We start from the raw sequence: 20,959 nt of genomic DNA, 5'->3' as shown, positions 1-20,959 counted from the left end.
AGAGAAAGCGGTGTAGTTATTTCCATGTTTATAGAGTTAGCGGTGTAGATATTACCATGTTAACACAGATAGCGGTGTAGATATTTCCTTAATTGCACACATCGCGGTGTAGATATTTCCATCTTTACACAGATAGCGGGGTAGATATTTCCATGTTTACACAGATAGCGGTGTAGATATTTCCATGTTTACACACATAGCGTTGTAGATATTTGCATGTTTACACAGATAGCGGTGTAGATATTTCCATGTTTATACAGATAGCGGTGTAGATATTTCCATGTTTATACAGATAGCAGTGGAGATATTTCCATGTTTATACAGGTGGTGGGAATATTTCAATGCTTATACAAATGGCATTGTAGATATTTCCATGATTTCACAGATGGTGGTGTAGATATTTCCATGTTTATACAGATGACTGTATAGTTATTTCCATGTTTATACAGATGGCGGTTTAGATATTACCACATGTATTGAGATAGCGGTGTAGATATTTCCATATTTATACAGATCACGGTGTAGATATTTGAATGTTTATACAGATAGCGGTGTAGATATTTCTATGTTTATACAGATGGAGGTGTAGATATTTCCATGTTTACACAGATAGCGGTGTAGATATTTCCATGTTTTTGCAGATGGCGGTGTAGATCTTTCCATGTTTACGCAGATAGCGGTGTAGATATTTCCATGTTTTTGCAGATGGCGGTGTTGATATTTCCACGTTTATACAGATGGCTGTGTAGACATTTCCATGTTTATACAGATAGCGGTGTAGATATTCCCATGTTTATACAGATCGAGGTGGAGTTATTTCCATGTTTATGCAGATGGCGGTGGAGATAATTCCATGTTTATTCAGATGGTAGTGCAGATATTTCCATGTTTCCACAGATGGTTGTGTAGATATTTCCATATTTATACAGATGACTGTGTAGTTATATCCGTGTTTATACAGATGGCGGTTTAGTTATTTCCATATTTATAGAGATTGCCGTGTAGATATATCCATGTGTATACAGCTAGCGGTGTATGTATTTCCATGTTTATACAGATAGCGGTGTAGATATTTCCATGTTTATACAGATGGCGGTGTAGATATATCCAAGTTCATACAGATCGTGGTGTAGATATTTCAATGTTTATACAGATAGCAGTGTAGATATTTCCATGTTTATACAGACAGCAGTGTAGGTATTTCCATGTTGAGAGAGATAGAGGTGTAGATATTTCCATATTTGCACTGATTGCGGTCTAGATATTTCCTTCTTCACACAGATAGTGTTGTACATATTTCCATGTTTAAAAAGACATCTGTGTAGATATTTCCAAGTTTACACAGATAGTGCTGTAGATATTTCCATGTTTATACAGATTTCGGTGCAGATATTTCCACGTTTATAAAGATAGCGGTGTAGATATTTGCATGTTTACACTGTTAGCGGTGTAGTTATTTCCATGTTTATACAGATGACTGTGTATATATTTCCATGTTTATACAGATGGCGGTGTAGATATTTCCGTGTTTAAAGAGATAGCGGTGTAGATATTTCCATGTTTATACAGATAGATGTGTAGATATTTCCATGTTTATAGATATAGCGGTGTAGATATTTCCATATTTATAGACATAAACATGTAGATATTTCCATTTTTAATTCAAATGGCAGTGCAGGTATTTCCATATTTCTACAGATAGTGGTGTGGCTACTTCCATGTTTAAACAGATGGCAGTGTAGGTATTTCCATTTTTACACACATAGCGATGTAGATATTTCCATGTTTATTCAGATAGCGGTATAAATATTTCCAGGTTTCTACACATAGCGGTGTACATACTTCCATTTTTATACAGATGGCGATGTAGATATTTCCATGTTTATACAGATGACTGTGTAGGTATTTCCATGTTTATACAGATGGCGTTGTAGGTATTTCCATGTTTATAGAGATAGCCATGTAGATATTTTGATGTTTATACAGATAGCTGTATAGACATTTCCATGTTTATATAGATAGTGGTGTATATATTTCCATATTTATAAAGATATCAGTGTAGATGTTTCCATGTTTATACAAATATCGGTGTAGATATTTCCATGTTTATACAGATAGCGGTGTAGATATATCCATGTTCATACAGATCGTGGTGTAGATATTTCCATGTTTTCACAGATAGCTGTGTAGATATTTCCATGTTTATACAGATAGCAGTGTAGATATTTCCATATTTACAGAGTTAGAGGTGTAGATATTTCCATATTTGCATGGATTGCGGTGTAGATATTTCCATCCTCACACAGATAGCGATGTACATATTTGCATGCTCACACAGACAGCTGTGTAGATATTTCCAAGTTTACACAGATAGTGTTGTAGTTATTACCATGTTAACACAGATAGCTGTGTAGATATTTCCATCTTTGCACAGATTGCGGTGTAGATATTTCCAACTTTACACAGATAGCAGTGTAGATATTTCCATCTTTGCACAGATTGCGGTGTAGTTATTTCCATCTTTACACAGATATCGGGGTAGATATTTCCATGTTTATACAGATGGCGGTGTAGATATTTCCATCTTTATGCTGATGGCGGTGTAGATATTTCCATGTTTATAGAGATTGCGGTGTAGATATTTCTATGTTTATTGAGATAGCGGTGTAGAGAAATCCATGTTTACACAGATAGCAGTGTAGATATTTCCATGTTTATAGAGAGAGAGGTGTGTATATTTACATATTTATACAGATAGCGGTGTAGATGTTTCCATGTTTATTCAGATGGCAGTATAGATATTTCCATGTTTATACAGATAGCGGTGTGGATATTTGCAAGTTTATACAGATAGCGGTGTAGATATTTCCATGTTTATACAGATGTCTGTGCAGATATTTCCATGTTTATAGAGATTGCGGTGTAGATATTTCCATGTTTATTCAGATGGCAGTATAGATATTTCCATGTTTATACAGATGGAAGTGTAGATATTTCCATGTTTATACAGATAGCGGTGTAGATATTACCATGTTTACACAGATAGCAGTGTAGATATTTCCGTCTTTGCACAGATTGCCGTGTAGTTATTTCCATCTTTACACAGATAGAGGTGTCGATATTTCCATCTTTGCACAGATTGCTTGGTAGATATTTCCATCTTTACACCAATTGTGGTGTACATATTTCCATGTTTACACTTATAGTGGTGTAGGTATTTCTATGTTTACACAGATAGCGTTGTAGATATTTGCATGTTTATACAGATAGCAGTGTAGATATTTCCATGTTTATACAGATACCGGTGTAGATGATTCCATGTTTATAGAGATAGCGGTGGAGATATTTCCAAGTTTATATAGATTGCCATGTAGATATCTGCATGTTGATACAGATAGCTGTGTAGACATTTCCATGTTTATAAAGATAGCAGTGTAGATATTTCCATATTATTTCAGATAGCGATGTAGATATTTCCATGTTTATGCAGATAGCCATGTAGCTGTTTCCATGTTTATACAGAAAGCTGTGTAGATATTTCCATGTTTATACAGATGGTGGTGTAGATATTTCCATGTTTATGCAGATGGCGGTGTAGATATTTCCATGTTTATAGAGATGGTGGTATAGATATTTTTATGTTTATAGAGATAGCAGTGTAGTTAATTCCATTTTTATAGACATGGCAGTGTAGGTATTTCTATCTTTATAGAGCTACTGGTGTAGATATTTCCATGTTTACACAGATGGCGGTGTAGATATTTCCATGTTTATGCAGATGGCGTTGTAGATATTTCCATGTTTATAGAGATGGTGGTATAGATATTTTTATGTTTATAGAGATAGCAGTGTAGATAATTCCATGTTTATAGACATGGCAGTGTAGATATTTCCATGCTTATACAGATAGCGGTGTAGATATTTCCAGGTTTACACAGATGGTGGTGTAGATAATTCCATGTTAACGGAGATGGCGGTGTAGATACTGACATGTTTATAGAGATGGGGGTGTAGATATTTCCAAGTTTATAGGGAAGGCAGTGCAGATATTTCCATGTTTATACAGATAGAGGTGTAGGTATTTCCATGTTTGTAGAGATAGCCGGGTAGATATTTCCATGTTTACAGAGATAGCGGTGTAGATATTTCCATCTTTGCACAGATTGCGGTGTAGCTATTTCCATCTTTGCACAGATTGCGGTGTAGATATTTCCATCTTTACACTGATAGCGGTGTAGATATTTCCATGTTTACACACATATCTCTTTTGATATTTCCATGTTTACACAGATAGCGTTGTAGATATTTCCATAATTATACAGATAGCGGTGTAGATATTTTCATGTTTATACAGATAGCGATGTATATATTTCCATGTTTATACAGTTAGCAGTGCAGATATTTCCATGTTTATACAGATAGCAATGTAGATATTTCCATGTTTATACAGAGAGCGGTGTAGATATTTCCATGCTTATACAGATAATGGTGTAGATATATCCATGTTTATGCAGATAGCGGTGGAGGTGTTTCCATGTTTCTACAGATGGCGGTGTAGATATTTTCATGTTTATGCAGATAGTGGTGTAGATATTTCCAAGTTTATACTGATAGCCGTGTAGATATTTCCGTGTTTATACAGATGGTAGTGTAGATATTTCCATGTTTATACTGATGGAGTTGTAGACATTCCCAGATTTATACAGATGATTGTGTAGAAATTTCCATGTTTTTACAGACGGTGTTGTAGATATTTCCATGTATATACAGATAGCGGTGTGCATATTTCCATGATTATGCAGATCGCGGTGTTGGTATTTCCCTGTTTATACAGATAGCATTGTAGATATTTCCATGTTTATTCAGATAGAGGTGTTGGTATTTTCATATTTATACAGGTAGCGGTGTAGATATTTCCATGTTTATACATCTCGTGGTTTTGGTATTTCCATCTTTTTACAGACGGCAGTGGAGATATTTCCATGTTTATAGCAGTAGCGTTGTACATATTTCCATGTTTATACAAATAGCGTTGTAAATATTTCCATGTGTATAGAAAAAGCGGTGTAAATATTTCCATGTTTATACAGATAGCGGTTTAAATGTTTTCACATTTACAGAGATATCGATGTAGAAATTTCCACGTTTATGGAGAAAGTGGTGTAAATATTTCCACGTTTACCGAGACAGCGGTGAAGATATTTCCAAGTTTATACAGATAGCGGTGTAGATATTTCCACGTTTATACCCATAGCTGTTTGGATATTTCGATGTTTATAGTAATAGCGGTATAGATAATTGAATGTTTATACAGATAGCGGTGTACATATTTACACGTTTATACTGATAGCTGTGTAGATATTTCCACGTTTTTACTGATAGCGGTGTAGATATTTCCACGTTTATAGAGATAGTGCTGTAGATATTTCCAAGTTTATAGAGATAGCGGTGTAGATCTTTCCATGTTTACAGAGACACCGTTGCAGATATTCCCACGTTTATAGAGATAGCAGTGTAGATATTTCCATGTTTATAGATACAGCGGGGTATATACTTCCACCTTTATAGAGATAGCCGGGTAGATATTTCCAAGTTTATGGAGACAGCGGTGTGGATATTTGCATGGTTATAGAGACAGCGGTGTAGATATTTCCATGTTTTTACACACAGCGTTGAAGATATTTCCTTGTTTATACAGATAGCGGTGTAGGTATTTCCATGTTTATACCCATAGCGGTATGCATATTTCCATGTTTACACACATAGCTCTGTTGATATTTCCATGTTTACACAGATAGCGGTGTAGATATTTCCATGTTTATACAGACAGCTGTGTAGATAGCTGTATTTTTATAGAGATAGCGGTGTAGATATTACCGTACTTATACAGATAACGGTGCAGATATTTCCATGTTTATTCATATGGCGGTGTAGATATTTCCATGTTTATACAGATGGCGGTGTAGATATTTCAATGTTCATAGAGATGGCAGTGTAGTTATTTCCATGTTTATACAGATGGCGTTGTGGATATTTCCATGTATATACATATGACTGTGTAGATATTTCCATGTTTTTACAAATGGCGGTGTAGATATTTCCATATTTATACAAATAGCAGTGTGGCTATTTCCATGTTTATACAGATAGCGGTGAAGTTAGTTCCAGGTTTATAGAGATGTCTGTGTAGATATTTCCATGTTTATACAGGTGGCAGTGTAGTTATTTCCATGTTTATACAGATAGCGGTGTAGATATTTCCATGTTTATACAGATGTGTGTGTTGTTATTTCCATGTTTATACAGATGGCGGTTTAGGCATTTCCATGTTTATGCAGATAGCGGTGTAGACATTTCCAGGTTTACAGAGATAGCGGTGTAGATATTTCCATGTTTATACATATACCGCTGTAGATATTTCCATGTTTATACATACAGCGGTGTAGATATTTCCATGTTTAAAAAAATGGCGGTGTAGGTATTTCCATGTTTATAGAGATAGTGGTGGAGATATTTCCATGTATATACAGATAGCGGTGTAGATACTTCCTTGTTTATACAGATAGCGGTGTAGATATTTCCATGTTCATAGAGATAGTGGTGTAGATATTTCCATGTTTATACAGATAGCGGTGTAGATATTTCCATGTTTATACCGGTATCGTTGAAGATATTCCCAAGTTTATACAGATAATGGTGTAGATGTTTCCATGTTTAAACAGGTAGCTGTGTACATAATTCCATGTTTATACAGAAAGCGGTGTAGATATTTCCGTATTTATACAGATAGCGGTGTAGAAATTTCCACGATTATACTGATAGCGGTGTAGATATTTCCATGTTTACAGAGATAGCGGTGTAGATATTTCCATATTTGCAAAGATTGCGGTGTAGATATTTCCATCTTTACACAGATATCGGTTTACATATTTCCAAGTTTACACAGATAGCTGTGTAGATATTTCCATGTTTACACAGAGAGTGTTGTAGATATTTCCACCTTTATACTGATGGCAGTGTAGATATTTCCATGTTTATAAAGATAGCGGTGTAGATATTTCCATGTTTCTACAGATGGCTGTGTAGATATATCCATGGGTATAGAGATGGCAGTGTAGATCTTTTCATGTTTACACAGATGGAGGTGTAGTTATTTTCATCTTTATACAGATGGCTGTGTAGGTATTTCCATGTTTTTAGAGATGGCGGTGTCATTATTTCCATGCTTATAAAGATAGTGGTGGGGATTTTTCCATATTTATTCAGATAGCAGTGTAGGTATTTCCATGTTTATAGAGATTGCTGTGTAGATATTTCCATGTGTATACAGATAGCATTGTAGATATTTCCATGTTTACACAGATAGCGGTGTAAATACTTCCATGTTTATAAAGATAGTGGTGTAGATATCTCCATATTTATACTGATGACATTGTAGGTGCTTCCATGTTTATACAGATTGCAGTGTAGGTATTTTCATGTTTATAGAGATAGCCATGTTGATATTTCCATGTTTATACAGATAGTGGTGTAGACATTTCCATGTTTATAGAGATGGTGGTATAGATATTTCGTTTTTATACAGATAGCCGTGTAGATATTTCCATGTTTATACGGATAGCGGTGTAGATATTTCCATGTTTACAGAGATGGCGGTGTAGATATTTCATATTTATACAGATAGCGGTGTAGACATTTCCATGTTTATTGAGATGGCGGTGTAGATATTTCCATATTTATACAGATAGCCGTGTAGATATTTCCATGTTTATACAGATTCCGGTGAGATATTTCCATGTTTACACAGATCGTGGTGTAGATATTTCCATGTTTATACAGATAGCTTTGTAGATATTTCTATGCTTATATGGACAGCGGTGTAGATATTTCCATGTTTACAGAGATAGCGGTGTAGATATTTCCATATTTGCACAGATTGCGGAGTAGATATTTCCATCTTTACACAGATATCGTTGTACATATTTCCAAGTTTACACAGATAGCTGTGTAGATATTTCCATGTTTACACAGAGAATGTTGTAGTTATTTCCACCTTTATACAGATGGCAGTTTAGATATTTCCATGTTTATAAAGATAGCGGTGCAGATATTTCCATGTTTCTACAGATGGCTCTGTAGATATTTCCATGGGTATAGAGATGTCAGTGTAGATCTTTTCATGTTTATACAGATGGAGGTGTAGTTATTTTCACCTTTATACAGATGACTGTGTAGATATTTCCATGTTTTTACAGATGGCGGTGTAGTTATTTCCATGCATATACAGATAGCGGTGGGGATATTTCCATATTTATACAGATAGCAGTGTAGATATTTACATGTTTATAGAGATGGCTGTGTTGATATTTCCATGTGTATACAGATAGCATTGTAGATATTTCCATGTTTACACAGATAGCGGTGTAAATATTTCCATGTTTATAAAGATAGAGGTGTAGATATTTCCATGATTATACAGATAGCGGTGGAGATATTTCCATCTTTATACAGATAGCATTGTAGATATGTCCATGTTTACACAGATATCACTGTAGATATTTCCATGTTTATACAGATAGCGGTGGGGATATTTTCATGTTTATACAGAGAGCGGTTGAGATATTTTCATGTTTATACAGATGGCGGTGTAGATATTTCCAGGTTTATACAGATAGTGGTGTAGATATTTCCATGTTTATACAGATAGCGGTGAATATATTTCCATGTTTATACACATTGCGGTGTAGTTATTTCCATGTTTATAGAGATAGCGGTGTAGATATTTCCATGTTTACAGATGGCGGTGTTGATATTTCCATGTTTATACAGATAGCGGTGTGGCTATTTCCATGTTTTTACAGATAGCAGTGTAGATATTTCCATGTTTATAGAGATGACTGTGTGGATATTTCCATGTTTATACAGATCGCTGTGTAGATATTTCCACGTGTATGCAGATGGCAGTGTAGATATTTCCACGTTTATACAGATGGAGGTGTAGATATTTCCATGTTTATACAGATGGCTCTGTAGATATTTCCATGTTTTTACAGATAGCAGTGTAGAGATTACCATGTTTACACAGATAGCGGTGTAGATATTTCAATCTTTGCACAGATGGTGGTGTAGATATTTCCATCTTTACACAGATAGTGGTGTAGATATTTCCATCTTTGCACAGATTGCGGTGTAGATATTTCCATCTTTACACAGATGGCGGTGCAGATATTTCCATGTTTACACATATAGTAGTGTAGATATTTCCATGTTTAAACAGATAGCGTTGAATATATTTGCATGATTATACAGATAGCGGTGTAGACATTTCCATGTTTATACAGATAGCGGTGTAGATATTTCCATGTTTATTCCGATAGCGGTGGGGATATTTCTATGTTTATACAGATAGCCGTGGAGATATTTCCATGTTTATACAGATGGCGATGTAGATATTTCCATGTTTATAAAGATAGTGCTGTAGATATATCCATGTTTATATAGATAGCGGTTTAGATATTTCCATGTTGATAGAGATTGCGGTGTAGCTATTTCCATGTTTATAGGAATAGCGGTGTAGATATTTCCATGTATCTACAGATGGCTGTGTAGATATTTCCATGAGTATACAGATGGCATTGTAGATATTTCCATGTTTATAAAGATGGAGGTATAGATATTTCCCTGTTTAAACAGATGACTGTGTAGATATTTCCATGTTTTTACAGATGGCGGTCTAGATATTTCCATGTTTATTCATAAGGCCGTGTAGATATTTCCATGTTTACAGAGATAGCGGTGTAGATATTTCCATATTTTTACAGATTGCGGTGTAGATATTTCCATTTTTACACAGATATCAGTGTACATATTTCCAAGTTTACACAGATAGCTGTGTAGATATTTCCATGTTTACACAGAGAGTGTTGTAGATATTTCAACCTTTATACAGATGGCAGTGTAGATATTTCCATGTTTATAAAGATAGCGGTGTAGATATTTCCATGTTTCTACAGATGGCTGTGTAGATATTTCCATGGGTTTAGAGATGGCAGTGTAGGTCGTTCCATGTTTATACAGATGGAGGTATAGTTATTTTCATCTTTATACAGATGACTGTGTAGATATTTCCATGTTTTTACAGATGGCGGTGTAGTTATTTCCATGCTTATAAAGATAGCGGTGGGGCTATTTCCATATTTATACAGATAGCAGTGTAGATATTTCCATGTTTATAGAGATGGCTGTGTAGATATTTCCATGTGTATACAGATAGCGTTGTAGTTATTTCCATGTTTACAAAAATAGCGGTGTAAATATTTCCATGTTTATAAAGATAGTGGTGTAGATATTTCCATGATTATACAGATAGCGGTGGAGATATTTCCATGTTTATACAGACAGCAATGTAGATATTTCCATGTTTATACAGACAGCCGTGTAGATCTTTCCATGTTTATAGAGATAGCATTGTAGATATGTCCATGTTTACACAGATATCACTGTAGATATTTCCATGTTTATACAGATAGCGGTGGGGATATTTCCATGTTTATACAGAGAGCGGTGGAGATATTTCCATGTTTATACAGATGGCGGTGTATGTATTTCCAGGTTTATACAGATATTGGTGTAGATATTTCCATGTTTATACAGATGGCGGTGTATGTATTTCCCTGTTTATACAGATTGCCGTGTAGGTTTTTCCATGTTTATACAGATGGCGGTGTAGATATTTCCGTGTTTATACAGGTGGCAGTGTAGATATTTCCATGTTTATAGGGACAGCATTGTAGGTATTTCCATGTTTACAGAGATACCGGTGTAGATATTTTCATATTTGCGCAGATTGCGGTGTACATATTGCCATCTTTACACAGATAGCAGTGTAGATATTTCCAAGTTTAGACAGATAGCGGTGTAAATATTTCCCTGTTTACACAGATAGCATTGTAGATATTTCCATGTTTCTACAGATAGCGGTGTAGATATTTCCTTGTTGATACAGATAACGGTGTAAATATTTCCAGGTTTATACAGATAGCAGTTTAGATATATCCACGATTATAAAGATAGCGATGTAGATATTTCCATGATTATACAGGTAGCGTTGAAGATATTTCCACGTTTATACAGATAGCAGTGTTGATATTTCCTCGTTTTACAGATAGCGGTGAAGATATTTCCATATTTATACAGATAGCGGTGTAGATATTTCCATATTTATAAAGATAGCGGTGTAGATATTTCCATGTTTATACAGATAGTGGTGTAGATATTTCCATGTTTATACAGACGGCCGTGTAAGTATTTCCATGATTATATGAATGGCGGTGTTAATATTTCCATGTTTATAGAGATAGCCATGTAGATAATTACATGTTTATACAGATAGCGGTGATGGTATTTCCATGTTTATGCAGATTGCGGTGCAGGTATTTCCATGTTTATAGAGATAGCGGTGTAGATATTTCCGTGTTCCTACAGATGGCTGTGTAGATATTTCCATGGGTATAGAGATGGCAGTGTAGATATTTCCATGTTTACACAGATGGAGGTGTAGATATTTTCATCTTTATACAGATGACTGTGTAGATATTTCCAAGTTTTTACAGATGGCGGTGTAGGTATTTCCATGCTTATACAGATAGCGGTGGGGCTATTTCCATATTTATACAGATAGCAGTGCAGATATTTCCATGTTTATAGAGATGGCTGAGTAAATATTTCGTGTTTACACAGGTGGCAGTGTAGATATTTCCCTGTTTATACAGATAGTGGTGTAGATATTTCCATGTTAATACAGGTGACGCTGTAGGAACTTCCATGTTTATACAGATGGCGGTGTAGATATTTCCATGTTTATAGAGATAGCAGTGTAGATATTTCCATGTTTATACAGATGGCTGTGTAGATATATTCATGTTTATACCGATAGCAGTGGAGATATTTCCATGTTTATACAGATAGCGGTGTAGATATTTAAATGTTTATACAGATGGTGGTGTAGATATTTCCAAGTTTATACAGATAGCGGTGCACATATATGCATGTATATACAGATAGCGGTGTAGATATTTCCATGTTTATACAGATGGCTGTGTAGATATTTCCATGTTTATACAGATGGCTTTGTAGACATTTCCATGTTTATAAAGATAGCGGTGTAGATATTTCCATATTTATACAGGTAGTGGTGTAGATATTTCCATGTTTATAAAGATACCGGTGTAGATATTTCCATGTTTATATAGCTAGTGGTGGAGATATTTCCTTGTTTATACAGATAGCGATGTAGATATTTCCATGTTTATACAGATAGCGATGTAGATATTCCCATGTTTATACAGATAGCGGTGTAGATATTTCCATGTTTACACAGATAGCGGTGTAGATATTTCCATGTTTAAAGAGATGGCCGTGGAGATATTTGCATGTTTATACAGGTAGCTGTGGTGATATTTCCATGTTTATACAGATGGCCGTGGAGATATTTCCAAGTTTATACAGATAGCGGTGTTGATATTTCCATTTTTATACCGATAGCGGTGTAGATATTTCCATGTTTATACAGATTGCGGTGTAGCTATTTCCATGTTTATAGAGATAGCGATGTAGTTATTTCCATGTTTATACAGATGGCTGTGTAGATATTTCCATGTGTATGCAGATGGCAGTGTAGGTATTTCCATGTTTATAGAGATGGAGGTGTAGATATTTCCATCTTTATAACGATGACTGTGTAGATAATTCCATGTTTTTACAGACTGCGATATAGATATTTCCATGTTTATACAGATAGCAATGTATATGTTACCATGTTTACAAAGATTGCAGTGTAGATATTTCCAACTTTACACAGATAGAGGTGTAGATATTTCCGTCTTTGCACAGACTGCGGTGTAGATATTTCCATTTTACACAGATAGCGGTGCAGATATTTCCATGTTTACACAGATATCGTTGTAGATATTTGCATGTTTATACAAATAGTGGTGTAGATAATTCCATGTTTATACAGATATTGGTGTAGATGTTTCCATGTTTAAACAGATAGCTGTGAAATATTTCCATGTTTATACAGATAGCGGTGTAGATATTTCCATGTTTAGACAGATAGCGTTGGAGATATTTCCATGTTTATATGGATAGCGGTGTAGATATTTCCATGTTTATACAGATAGCGGTGTAGGTATTTCCATGTTTATACAGATAGCGTTATAGATATTTCCAAGTTTATACAGGTAGCGGTGTAGATATTTCCATGTTTATAGAGATGTCTGTGTAGATATATTCATGTTTATACCGATAGCAGTGGAGATATTTCCATGTTTATACAGATAGCGGTGTAGATATTTAAATGTTTATACTGATGGTGGTGTAGATATTTCCAAGTTTATACAGATAGCGGTGCACATATATCCATGCATATACAGATAGCTGTGTAGATATTTCCATGTTTATACAGATGGCTGTGTAGATATTTCCAAGTTTATACAGATGGCTGTGTACACATTTCCATGTTTAGAAAGATAGCGGTGTAGATATTTTCATATTTTTACAGGTAGTGGTGTAGATATTTCCATGTTTATAAAGATACCGGTGTAGATATTTCCATGTTTATATAGATAGCGGTGGAGATATTTCCTTGTTTATACAGATAGCGATTTAGATATTTCCATGTTTATACAGATAGCGATGTAGATATTTCCATGTTTATACAGATAGCGGTGTAGATATTTCCATGTTTATACAGATAGCGGTGTAGATATTTCCTTGTTTAAAGACATGGCCGTGGAGATATTTGCATGTTTATACAGGTAGCTGTGGTGATATTTCCATGTTTATACAGATGGCTGTGGAGATATTTCCAAGTTTATACAGATTGCGGTGTAGGTATTTCCATGTTTATACAGATAGCGATGTAGTTATTTCCATGTTTATACAGATGGCTGTGTAGATATTTCCATGTGTATGCAGATGTCAGTGTAGGTATTTCCATGTTTATAGAGATGGAGGTGTAGATATTTCCATCTTTATAACGATGACTGTGTAGATAATTCCATGTTTTTACAGATTGCGATATAGGTATTTCCATGTTTATACAGATAGCAATGTATATGTTACCATGTTTACACAGATTGCAGTGTAGATATTTCCAACTTTACACAGATAGAGGTGTAGATATTTCGGTCTTTGCACAGACTGCAGTGTAGATATTTCCATTTTACACAGATAGCGGTGCAGATATTTCCATGTTTACACAGATATCGCTGTACATATTTGCATGTTTATACAGATAGTGGTGTAGATATTTCCATGTTTATACAGATATCGGTGTAGATGTTTACATGTTTAAATAGATAGCTGTGAATATATTTCCATGTTTATACAGATAGCGGTGTAGATATTTCCATGTTTAGACAGATAGCGTTGGAGATATTTCCATGTTTATATGGATAGCGGTGTAGATATTTCCATGTTTATAAAGATAGAGGTGTAGGTATTTCCATGTTTATACAGATAGCCTTATAGATATTTCCAAGTTTATACAGATAGCGGTGTAGATATTTCCATGTTTATAGAGATAGCGGTGGGGATATTTCCATGTTCATACAGATAGCAGTGGAGACATTTCCATGTTTACACAGATGGTGTTGTAGATATTTCCATGTTTATAAAGATAGTGGTGTAGATAACTACATGTTTATACAGATAGCGGTGATGGTATTTCCATGTTTATGCAGATTGCGGTGCAGGTATTTCCATGTTTATAGAGATAGCGATGTAGATATTTCCATGTTTATGCAGTTGGCTCTGTATATATTTCCATGTGTATACAGATGGCAGTGTAGATATTTCCATGTATATACAGATGGAGGTGTAGATATTTCCATGTATATACATATGACTGTGTAGATATTTCCATGTTTTTACAGATGGCAGTGTAGTTATTTCCATGTTTATAGAGATAGCAGTGTGGCTATTTCCATGTTTATACAGATAGCGAGGAAGATATTTGCAGGTTTATAGAGATGGCGGTGTAGATATTTCCATGTTTATACAGATAGTTTTGCAGATATTTCCATATTTATACAGATTACCGTGTAGGTATTTCCATGTTTATACAGATGGCGGTGTAGATATTTCCATGTTTATACAGATGGAGGTGTAGATATTTCCTTGTTTATAGAGATGTCTGTGTACATATTTCCATGTTTATACAGATGGCAGTGTAGTTATTTCCATGTTTATACAGATAGTAGTGTTGATATTTCCATGTTTATACAGATGAATGTGTAGGTATTTCCATGTTTATACAGATGGCGGTGTAGGTATTTCCATGTTTATAGAGATAGCCCTATAGATATTTCCATGTTTATACAGATAGCGGTGTAGACATTTCCCAGTTTATAGAGATATCTGTGTAGATATTTCCATATTTATACAGACAGCGGTGTAGATATTTCCATGTTTATACAGATAGCAGTGTAGATATTTCCATATTTGCACTGATTGGGGTGTAGATGTATCCATCTTTACAAAGATTGCGGTGTAAATATTTCCAACTTTACACAGATAGCTGTTTAGATATTTCCACGTTTACACAGACAGTTTTGTAGATATTTCCATATTTATACAGAGAGCGGTGTAGATATTTCCATGTTTATAAAGATAGCTGTGTTGATATTTCCATGTTTATACAAATGGCGGTGGAGATATTTCCATGTTTATACAGACAGCGATGTAGATATTTCCATGTTTATACAGACAGCGGTGTGGATATTTCCATGTTTATACAGATGGCTGTGTAGATATTTCCATGTTTATACCGATGGCAGTGTAGATATTTCCATGTTTATACAGATAGTAGTGAAGATATTTCCATGTTTATTTAGATGACTGTGTAGTTATCTCCATGTTTATACAAATGGCGGTGTAGATATTTCCATGTTTATAGGATAGCCCTGCAGATATTTCCATGTTTATACAGATAACGGTGTAGACATCTAAATGTTTACAGAGATAGCGGTGTAGATATTTCCATATTTATACAGATAGCGGTGTAGATATTTCCATGTTTATTCAGATAGCGGTGTAGATATTTCCATGTATATACAGATCGTGCTGTAGATATTTCCATGTTTACACAGATAGCGGTGTAGATATTTCCGTGTTTATATAGATTGCGGTGTAGATATTTCCATGTTTACAAAGATAGTGGTGTAGATATTTCCATATTTGCAAAGACTGCTGCGTAGATATATCCATCTTTACACAGATAGCGGTGTCCATATTTCCAACTTTACACAGATACCTGTGTTGATATTTCCATGTTTACACAGACAGTGTTGTAGATATTTCCATGTTTAGAGATAGCGGTGTAGATATTTCAATGTTTATAAAGATAGCGGTGTTTATATTTCCATGTTTATACAGATAGCGGTGGTGATATTTCCATGTTTATACAGATAGCGATGGAGATATTTCCATGTTTATACCGATAGCGGTGTTGATATTTCCATGTTTATACCGATAGCGGTGTAGATATTTCCATGTTTATACAGATAGCAGTGTAGATATTTCCATGTTTATACAGATGGCTGTGTAGGTATTTCCATGTATATACAGATGGCTGTGTAGATATTTCCATGTTTATACCGATGGAGGTGTAAATATTTCCATGATTATACAGATGACTCTGTAGATATTTTCATGTTTTCTCAGATGTCCGTGTAGATATTTCCATGTTTATACAGATTGCGGTGAAGTTATTTCCATGTTTTTACAGATAGCGGTGTAGTTATTTCCATGTTTATACAGATTGTGGTGTACGTATTTCCATATTTATAGAGATAGCTGTGTAGATATTTCCATGTTTATGGAGTTGGCTGTGTAGATATTTCCATGTGTATACACATGGCAGTGTAGATATTTCCATGTTTATACAGATGGAGGTGTAGATATTTCCATGTATATACCAATGGCTTTGTAGATATTTCCTTGTTTATACAGATAGCGGTGTAGATATTTCCATCTTTATACAGATAGCGGTGTTGGTATTTAAATGTTTACACAGATAGCGGTGTAGATATTTCCTAAGTTTACACAGCTAGCGTAGCATTTATTTTCATGTTTATAAAGATAGCGGTGTACATATTTCCATGTTTATACAGATGGCGGTGTAGGTATTTCCATGTTTATAGAGAGCGGTGTAGATATTTCCATGTTTATACAGATGGCTGTGTAGATATTTCCATGTGTATACAGATGGCAGTGCAGATATTTCCATGTTTATAAAGATGGTGGTGTAGACATTTTCATGTTTATACAGATGAGTGTGTAGATATCCGCGTGTTTATACAGATGGCTGTGTAGATATTTCCATGTTTATGCAGATGGTGGAGTAGATATTTCCAAGTACATAGAACGGCGGTGTAGATATTTCCATGTTTATAGAGATAGCGGTGTAGATATTTCCATGTTCATAGAGATTGCGGTTTAGGTATTTCCATGTTTATAGTGATAACGGTGTAGATATTTCCATGTTTATACAGATAGTGTGGTAGATATTTCCATGTTTATACAGATAGCGATGTAGATATTTCCATACTTATACACATAGCGGTGTAAATATTTGCATGTTTATAGAGATATTGGCGTAGATATTTCAATATTTATACAGATGACTGTGTAGCTATTTCCATCTGTATGCAGACGGCAGTGTAGATATTTCCATGTTTATAAAGATGGTGGTGTAGATATTTCCATTTTTATTCAGATGACTGTGTAGATATTTGCATGATTTTACAGATGGTGGTGTAGATATTTCCATGTTTATAGATATAGCGGTGTAGATATTTCCATGTTTTCAGAGATACTGGTGTAGATATTTCCATCTTTGTGCAGATTGCGGTGTAGATATTGCCATCTTTACACAGATAGCGGTGTAGATATTTCCAAGTTTACAGACATAGCGCTGTAGATATTTCCATGTTTACACAGATAGCATTGTAGGTATTTCCATGTTTCTAACGGTAGCGGTGTAGATATTTCCTTGTTGATACAGATAACGGTGTAGATATTTCCAGGTTTATACAGATCGCGGTGGAGATATTTCCACGGTTATACAGATTGCGATGTGGGTATTTCCACGTTTATACAGATAGCGTTGAAGATATTTCCACGTTTATACAGATAGCGGAGTAGATATTTCCACGTTTATACAGATAGCGGTGTAGATATTTCCACGTTATACAGATAGCGGTGTAGATATTTCCATCTTTATACAGATAGCAGTGTAGATATTTCCATGTTTATACAGATGGCGGTGTAGATAATTCCATGTTAAATCAGATGGCGGTGTAGATATTTCCTTGTTTATACAGATAGCGGTGTAGATATTTCCAAGTTTATACAGATAGCGGTGTAGATATTTCCATGTTTATACAGATAGCGGTGTAGATATTTCCATGTTTATAGAGTTAGCGGTGTAGATATTTCCATATTTATAAAGATAGCGGTGTAGATATTTCCATGTTTATACAGATAGCGTTGTAGATATTGCCATGTTTATACAGATGGCGGTGTAGATAATTCCATGTTAATACAGATGGCGGTGTAGATATTTCCTTCTTTATACAGATACCGGTGTAGATATTTCCATCTTTATACAGATAGCGATGTAGATATTTCCTTGTCTATACAGATAGCGGTGTAGATATTTCCATGTTTATGCAGATGGCGGTGTAGATATTTCCAAGTTTATAGTACGGCAGTGTAGATATTTCCATGTTTACAGAAATAGCGGAGTAGGTATTTCCATGTTCATGGAGATAGCGGTGTAGGTATTTCCATGTTTATAGTGATAACGATGTAGATATTTCCATGTTTATACAGATAGTGGGGTAGATATTTTCATGTTTATACAGATGACCATGTAGGTATTTCCATGTTTATACAGATGGTGGTGTAGATATTTCCATGTGTGTAGAGATACCCATGTAGATATTTCCATGTTTATAGAGATAGAGGTGTAGTTATTTCCATGTTTATACAGATGGCTGTGTAGGCATTTCCATGTATATACAGATGGCAGTGTAGATATTTCCATGTTTATACAGATGGAGGTGTAAATATTTCCATGATTATATAGGTGACACTGTAGATATTTTCATGTTTTCACAAATGGCGGTGTACGTATTTCCATGTTTATACAGATAGCGGTGTGATTATTTCCATGTTTATACAGATAGCAGTGTAGATATTTCCATGTTTACACATATAGCGGTTAAGATATTTCCATGATTGCACAGACAGTGGTGTAGATATTTCCATCTTTAGAAAAGTAGAGGTGTAGGTATTTCCATCTTTGCACAGATTGCGGTGTAGATATTTCCATCTTGATACAGATAGCGATGTAGATATTTCCTTGTTTATACAGATAGCGGTGTAGACATTTCCATGTTTATACAGATAGCGGTGTAGATATTTCCATATTTATAAAGATAGCGGTATAGTTATTTCCATGTTTGTACAGATAGTAGTGTAGATATTGCCATGTGTATACAGATGGCGGTGTAGATATTTCCATGTTTATACAGATAGCGGTTTAGATATCTCCATGTTTACAGAGATTGCGGTGTAGATATTTCCATCTTTGCACAGTTTGCGGTGCAGATATTTCCAACTTTACACAGATAGCACAGTAGATATTTCCATGTTTGTACACATGGCGGTGTTGATGTTTCCATCTATACACAGATTGCCGTGTAGGTATTTCTATGTGTATACAGATGGCATTGTAGATATTTCCATGTTTATACAGATGGTGGTGTAGATATTTCCATGTTTACACAGATGACTGTATAGGTATTTCCATGTTTATACAGATGGCTGTGAAGATATTTCCATGTTTATACAGACCGCGGTGTAGATATTTCATGTTTGTACAGATGGCGGTGTTGATATTTCCATCTATACACAGATGGCCGTGTAGATATTTCCATGTTTATACAGATGGCGGCGCAGATATTTCTATGGATATGTAGATGGCGGTGTAGATATTTCCATGTATATACAGATAGCGGTGTAGTTATTTCCATGTTTATATAGAGAGCTGTGTAGATATTTCCATGTATGTACACATGACTGTGTAGATATTTCCATGTTTATAGAGATAGCGGTGTAGATATTTCCATGTTTATAGACATAGCGGTGTAGATATTTCCATGTTTATATAGATGGCGTTGTAGATATTTCCATGTTTATACCGATTGCGGTGTTGGTATTTCCACGTTTATACAGACAGCTATGTAGATTTTCCAAGTTTATACAGCTCGCGGTGCAGATATTTATATCTTTATACATATGACATTGTAGATATTTCCTTATACACACAGTTGGCGGTGTAGGTGTTTCCATGTTTATACAGATGTCGGAGTAGTTAGTTCCATGTTTATGGAGATGGCAGTGTAGATATTTTCATGTTTATAGAGATGGCGGTGTTGATATTTCCATCTATACACAGATGGCCGTGTAGATATTTCCATGTTTATACAGATGGCGGTGTAGATATTTCCATGGACATGCAGATGGCGGTGAAGATATTTCCACGTTTATACAGATAGCGGTGTATTTATTTCCATGTTTACACAGATGGTGGCGTAGATATTTCCGTGTTTATACACATCACGGGGTAGATACTTCCATCTTTATGGAGATGGCAGTGTAGATATTTTCATGTTTAGTGAGATGGCGGTGTAGATATTTTCATATTTATAGAGATAGCGGTGTACATATTTCTATCTTTCTACAGATGGCAGTGTAGATATTTCCATGTTTATACAGATGGTGGTGTAGATATTTCCATATTTATACAGACGTCTGTGTAGATATTTCCTTGTGTATACAGATGGTATTGTAGGTATTTCCATGTTTATACAGATGGTGGTGTAGATAT

Source organism: Pan paniscus, chromosome 19, assembly GCF_029289425.2.
Source record: "Pan paniscus chromosome 19, NHGRI_mPanPan1-v2.0_pri, whole genome shotgun sequence".
In the NCBI taxonomy this organism is placed as follows: Eukaryota; Metazoa; Chordata; class Mammalia; order Primates; family Hominidae; genus Pan; species Pan paniscus.
Note: the sequence above shows the minus strand (reverse complement) of the source record.